We start from the raw sequence: 6,230 nt of genomic DNA on the forward strand, positions 1-6,230 counted from the left end.
GTTGCACATAGACTTCAGCATAACGCCAAAAGTGGTTGGTTCTATGGTGGACTTTATGCCACACGTTTAGCACGGGGACTGGATGTTTCACCTTTGCCCTTTGACCTATCCTACCCACTCGATATTTAGATTTTGATGCCTTAAAGGAGCATAAGATTCTCAAGGGAAGGGCTGATAACTTCACTTATAATTTGTTGGTTAACCAATCACATGTTGTGGACACATATTTGCATGCGCCTGTTCTCTTTGATTGTCACAGCAAGGGGAAATTTTTTTGATCTTGAGAGCGAGGCCCGAGCTCACAACGCACCCGTGGTGGCAGCCCAGCAGGTCGAGGCATCCGCACCGAGAGCCCCCGTGAGCTACCACGCGGACTACTACCCTCCAGGCTACTGATCGATTACCAACTTAGGCCAAAAGCCTAAGCTTGGGGGCGTACGTGTTCCCCAACATTATATTCATGTTCACATATCATTCCATTTGTCGATGTTCACACCTTTTCATTGTATTATCCATGCTTAGATTTATTTTTCTTGCTTTCTTCTTATGTGTTTGAAAAACGTTAGAAAAACCAAAAAAAATAGTTGTAGTAATTCACTTTCTATGCATGCTTAGTAGTAGTACTAAAAAGAAAATCCAAAAAGATTTCCTTGTTCTTCTTTTGCTTGTTGGGAGCTTTCCTGTGTAAATAGTTTTTCTCGTTTTTGCTTTCTATTTGCTTCTTGAAGAAAACCAAAAACTCCAAAAATATTTTAGTGTGTTTCTCTGAATTTCTTTTCTGTTTATTCGAGTTGCACTAAGGAGAAGACCACGATGAAAAATGTTGAGTGGCTCTCATGTGAATAACTGTTGAACTAATAAGAGCCCATTTTACCTTATCTTCTCATGTTGAATAAAATGTTTTGCAGATTCCAGCTTAGTCCATGGCACTCTTGCACTATTATTATTTTCATATCATTCGGTCGTGCAAGTGAAAGGCAATAATGACGATATATGATGAGCTGGCCATGGCAAGGAGAAACTAGTATGAACTCGACTTGTTCTATCTGTGTAAATATGTTTAACCTAGTATCCAGGCTTCATCCCATTATGATTAAACATGTTTGCAATGACAATTAGAGATTATAGTTTTTCATGCCATGCATAAGTAGCTGGGAGTGGATAATGATTTATCTTGGATATCCACATAGCGTTAAAATGATTGTGATATAGTATGATGATATGGTATCCTCCTCTGAATGTTCGAGTGGATTGACTTGGTACATGCTCATGCATGTAGTTGAATCAAAACCAACATAGCCTCTATAATATTTATGTTCATGGTGTTCATATCCTGCTCATGCTAGTGTCCAATGTTACTTATGCATAATGCCTGGTTATGATCGTTGTTGCTCTCTAGCTGGCCGCTTCCCAATCTTAAATTGCTAGCCTTCGCCTGTACTAAGTGGGAATTCTGCTTGTACATAAAAAACCTTGAACCCAAAGTTATTCCAGATGAGTCCACCATACCTACCTATATACGGTATTACCCTGCTGTCCTAAGTAAATTTGCATGAGCCACCTCTAAAAACTTCTAAAAAATTACCCTTTTGTGTGCCCGGATCGTTCATGGAATGACAGGAGGTGGTCGATATCTTCCGTGCTAAGCATGTTATCCTCAGGTTGAGTGTTTACTCACTCGCCATCACACGAGGAAATGGGCGGTAATAGGGATGCCCAGTCCCAAACTGCAAACATAAAAAAAGTTCATCTCTTGAATGATCAATCAAAAACTCCCAATGGAGTCAAAACCTTTACTTTCTGCTTGGGAACCGCCACTAGCATGCTTAGCATGGAAGATGTTGATAAATAATGGTCGTGAAGTGAATGAGAAGGGTGCATGTCTCAAAATTTCATTTATCTCTGTTTTAAAAATTAAGCTCTAGCACCTCTGCAAATCACTACTTCCCTCTGCGAAGGGAGTATCTATTTATTTCTATGTTGTGTCATCACCTTCTATAAACAAGCGCCAGAAACTGAGTAGAGCACAGCGGTCACGATTTATGCATTGTGTATAGCTAATGTTAGGTGCATCATGACTGGATCTTTTCTACCATGAATTACAATGTTTAGTCGTTGCTTGAACTTCGAAGGTGCTCTGCATTTATGTTTTGCGGTCTCAGAAAGGGCTAGCGAGATACCATTATTGTCATATTATATCATGGTTGTTTTGACAACGTGTTGCTATTTGAGATATCTTATTATTGCTTGCTACCTGATTATGTCATTGATATGAATCATTATAATCTTTAAGAATTATTGTTGACATGGTTATTTATAATGTTTGCTAAAAACCTAGGTGTTGTTTAAGCTTATTTATGCAAACAAGAGCAAAAGAGTTCGTAAAACTTTTTCTTTCTCACTTTCAGTTTATCAACTGAATTGCTTGAGGACAAGCAAAGGTTTAAGCTTGGGGGAGTTGATACGTCTCCAACGTATCTACTTTTTCTCACGCTTTTCCTCTTGTTTTGGACTCTAATTTGCATGATTTGAATGAAACTAATCCCAGACCGACGTTGTTTTCAGCAGAACTACCATGGGGTTGTTTTTAAGTTCTCAGAATGGAACGAAACTTTGCGAGGATTTTTTATACAAATAATAAGAATTTCTGGAGCCAAGACCCATGAGAGAGGGGCCCCTGGGTGGGCACAACCCACCAAGGCGCACCCCCCTCTCCTGGCGCGCCCAGGTGGGTTGTACCCACCTGGTGGCCCCGCTGATGACCCCCTTGATACTATAAAATCAAATTATTTCAGAAAAAAAATCAGGGAGAAAGAATTATCACGATCCACGAGACGGAGCCGCCACCAAGCCCTGTTCTTCCTCGGGAGGGCAGAACTGGAGTACGTTTGGGGCTCCGGAGAGGGGGATCTTCGTTCTTCGTCATCACCAATTCCATGATGCTCCCCACTGGGAGTGAGTAATTCCTTCGTACGCTCGCTGGTCGGTGAGGAGTTGGATGAGATTCATCATGTAATTGAGTTAGTTTTGTTAGGGCCTGATCCCTAGTATCCACTATGTTCTTAGATTAATGTTGCTATGACTTTCTTATGCTTAATGCTTGTCACTTTGGGCCTGGGTGCCATGATTTCAGATCTGAACTGTTTATGAATTCATCATTATATCCATGTTTTAGATCCGATCTTGCAAGTTATAGTCACTTACTACGGTTATGATCCGACAACCCCGGAGTGACAACAATCGGGCCCACTCTTGGTGATGACTGTAGTTTGAGGAGTTCATGGATTCACTATGTGTTAATGTTTTGTTCCGGTACTCCATTAAAGGGAGGCCTTAATATCCCTTAGTTTCCAATATGGACCGTGCTACCACGGGAGGGTAGGACAAAAGATGTCATGTAAGTTCTTTTAATAAAGCATGTATGACTATTTACGGAATACATGCCTACATTATATCGATGAACTGGAGCTAGTGCCGTATCGCCCTAGGTTATAACTATCACATGATGAATATCACCCAACAAGTCACCGATCCAATGCCTATGAATTTATCCTTATTGTTTCTGCTAAGTTACTACTGTTATCATCACTGTTACACTTGCTACAAATTACTGCTATCACTGTTACTGTTACCGTTGCTACTGTTACTACTATCAAAATTATCAAACTACTTTGCTATTGATCACATTGTTGCAGATAATTAATCTCCAGGTGTGGTTGAATTGACAACTCAGCTGCTAATACCTTCGAATATTCTTTGGCTCCCCTTGTGTCGAATCTATAAATTTGGGTTGAATACTCTACCCTCGAAAACTATTGCGATCCCCTATACTTGTGGGTTATCAGATCTCCATCATTGTGTCGTGGTCGTCTCGCCAACTATTGCTTCTACAACTATCGCTAATGCATAGTGATAAAGTAAAGCAATTACATGGTGTTTGCATTTCATACAATACCAGTTGCCGATAACTTACAAAACATGATCATATCATACAAAAACGTATATCACATCATGTCTTGACCATATCACATCACAACACGCCCTGCAAACACAAGTTAGACGTCCTCTACTTTGTTGCTGCAAGTTTTACGTGGCTGTTATGGGCTTCTAGCAAGAACTGTTCTTACCTATGCAAAAAAACCACAACGGTGTTTCGTCAAGTTTGTTGTTTTAACCTTCTTCAGGGACTGGCCGCGGTCAAATTCGATTCAACTAAAGTAGGAGAAACAGACACCCACCAGCCACCTTTAAGAAAAACTAGTTACATGTTTGTCGGTGGAACCGGTCTCATGTGCGTGGACATGTAAGGTTGGTTCGGGCCGCTTCATCCCACAATACCGCCAAATCAAAATAAGACGTTGGTGGTAAGCAGTATGACTATCACCGCCCACAACTCTTTGTGTTCCACTCGTGCATATCATCTACGCATAGACCTGGCTCATGAGGCCACTGTTGGGAAACCTTGCATGGAAAACAAAAAAAATCTACGCACACGCAATGATCTATCCATGGAGATGCATAACAAGGAGGGGGAGAGTGTGTCTACGTACCCTCGTAGACGTAAGCGGACGTGTTTCTCAACACGGTTGATGTTGTCGAACTTCTTCGCACTTCAACTGATCAAGTACTGATCGTACATCACCTCCGCATTCTGCACATGTTGATACGTGTCCATCATATCTACTTTTCCAAACTCTTTTACCCTTGTTTTGGACTCTAACTTGCATTATTTGAATGGAACTAACACGGACTGACGATGTTTTCATCAGAATTTCCATAGTGTTATTTTTGAGCAGAAATAAAAGTTCTCGGAATGACCTAAAACTTCACGTAGGTGATTTTTGGAAAAAAATTAGCGAAAGAATCAACCAAAGGGGGCCCATACCCTGGCCACAAGGGTGGGGGGGCGCCCTCCATCCTTGTGGGCCCCCTGGACCTCCACCGTCCTCAACTCCAACTCCCTATATTCACGTTCGGGGAGAAAAAACCAGAGAGAAGGATTCATCACATTTTACAATATGGAGCCGCCGCCAAGCCCTGTTCTTCCTCGGGAGGGCAGATCTGGAGTCCGTTCTAGGCTCCGGAGAGGGGAATCCATCGCCATCATCATCATCAACCATCCTCCATCACCAATTCCATGATGCTCACCATCATGCGTGAGTAATCCCATCGTAGGCTTGTTGGACGGTGAGGGGTTGGATGAGATTTACCATGTAATCGAGTTAGTTTTGTTAGGGTTTGATCCCTAGTAGCCATTATGTTCTAAGATTGATGTTTCTATGACTTTGCTATGCTTAATGCTTGTCACTAGGGCCCGAGTGCCATGATTTCAGATCTGAACCTATTATGTTTTTTTGAATATATTTGTGTTCTTGATCCTATCTAGCAAGTTATAGTCACCTACTACGTGTTATGATCCGGCAGCCCCGGAGTGAGAATAGTCGGGACACTTCTCGGTGATGACCATAGTTTGAGCAGTTCATGTATTCACTAAGTGCTAATGCTTTGGTCATGTACTCTATTAAAAGGAGGCCTTGATATCCCTTAGTTTCCAATAGGACCCCGTTGCCACGGGAGGGTAGGACAAAATATGTCATGATAGTTATTTTCCATAAGCACGTATGACTATATTCGAAATACATGCCTCCATTATATTGATGAATTGGAGCTAGTTCTGTGTCACCCTATGTTATAACTGTTGCATGATGAATGCCATCTGACATAATTATCCATCAATGATCCATTGCCTACGAGCTCGTTTCATATTGATCTCTGCTAAGTTACTTTTCCGTTGCCACTGTTACGATTGCTACAAAACTACTACTGTCACTTTTTCCACCATTACCGCTACTTCCATGTTACTTTGCTACTAAATATTTTGCTGCAGATATTAAGTCTTTAGGTGTGGTTGAATTGAGAACTCTGCTGCTAATACTTGAGAATATTCTTTGGCTCCCTTTGTGTCGAATCAATAAATTTGGCTTGAATACTCTACCCTCTAAAACTGTTGTGATCCCCTATACTTGTGGGTTATCAAGACCTTTTTCTGGCGCCGTTGCCGTGGAGCATAGCTCTATTTTCTGAGTCACTTGGGATTTATATCTGTTGACCACTATGAGGAATTTGAAAGATCAAATAACTAATATTTTCCCCTCAACTACGAGGGGAGGTAAGGAACTGCCATCTAGCTCTGCACTTGATTCTCCTTCTGTTTTGAGTAAACTTGTGAC

The sequence above is a fragment of the Triticum urartu genome, chromosome 4A, assembly GCF_056163025.1.
Source record: "Triticum urartu cultivar PI428250 chromosome 4A, HENAU_Tu73, whole genome shotgun sequence".
In the NCBI taxonomy this organism is placed as follows: domain Eukaryota; kingdom Viridiplantae; phylum Streptophyta; class Magnoliopsida; order Poales; family Poaceae; genus Triticum; species Triticum urartu.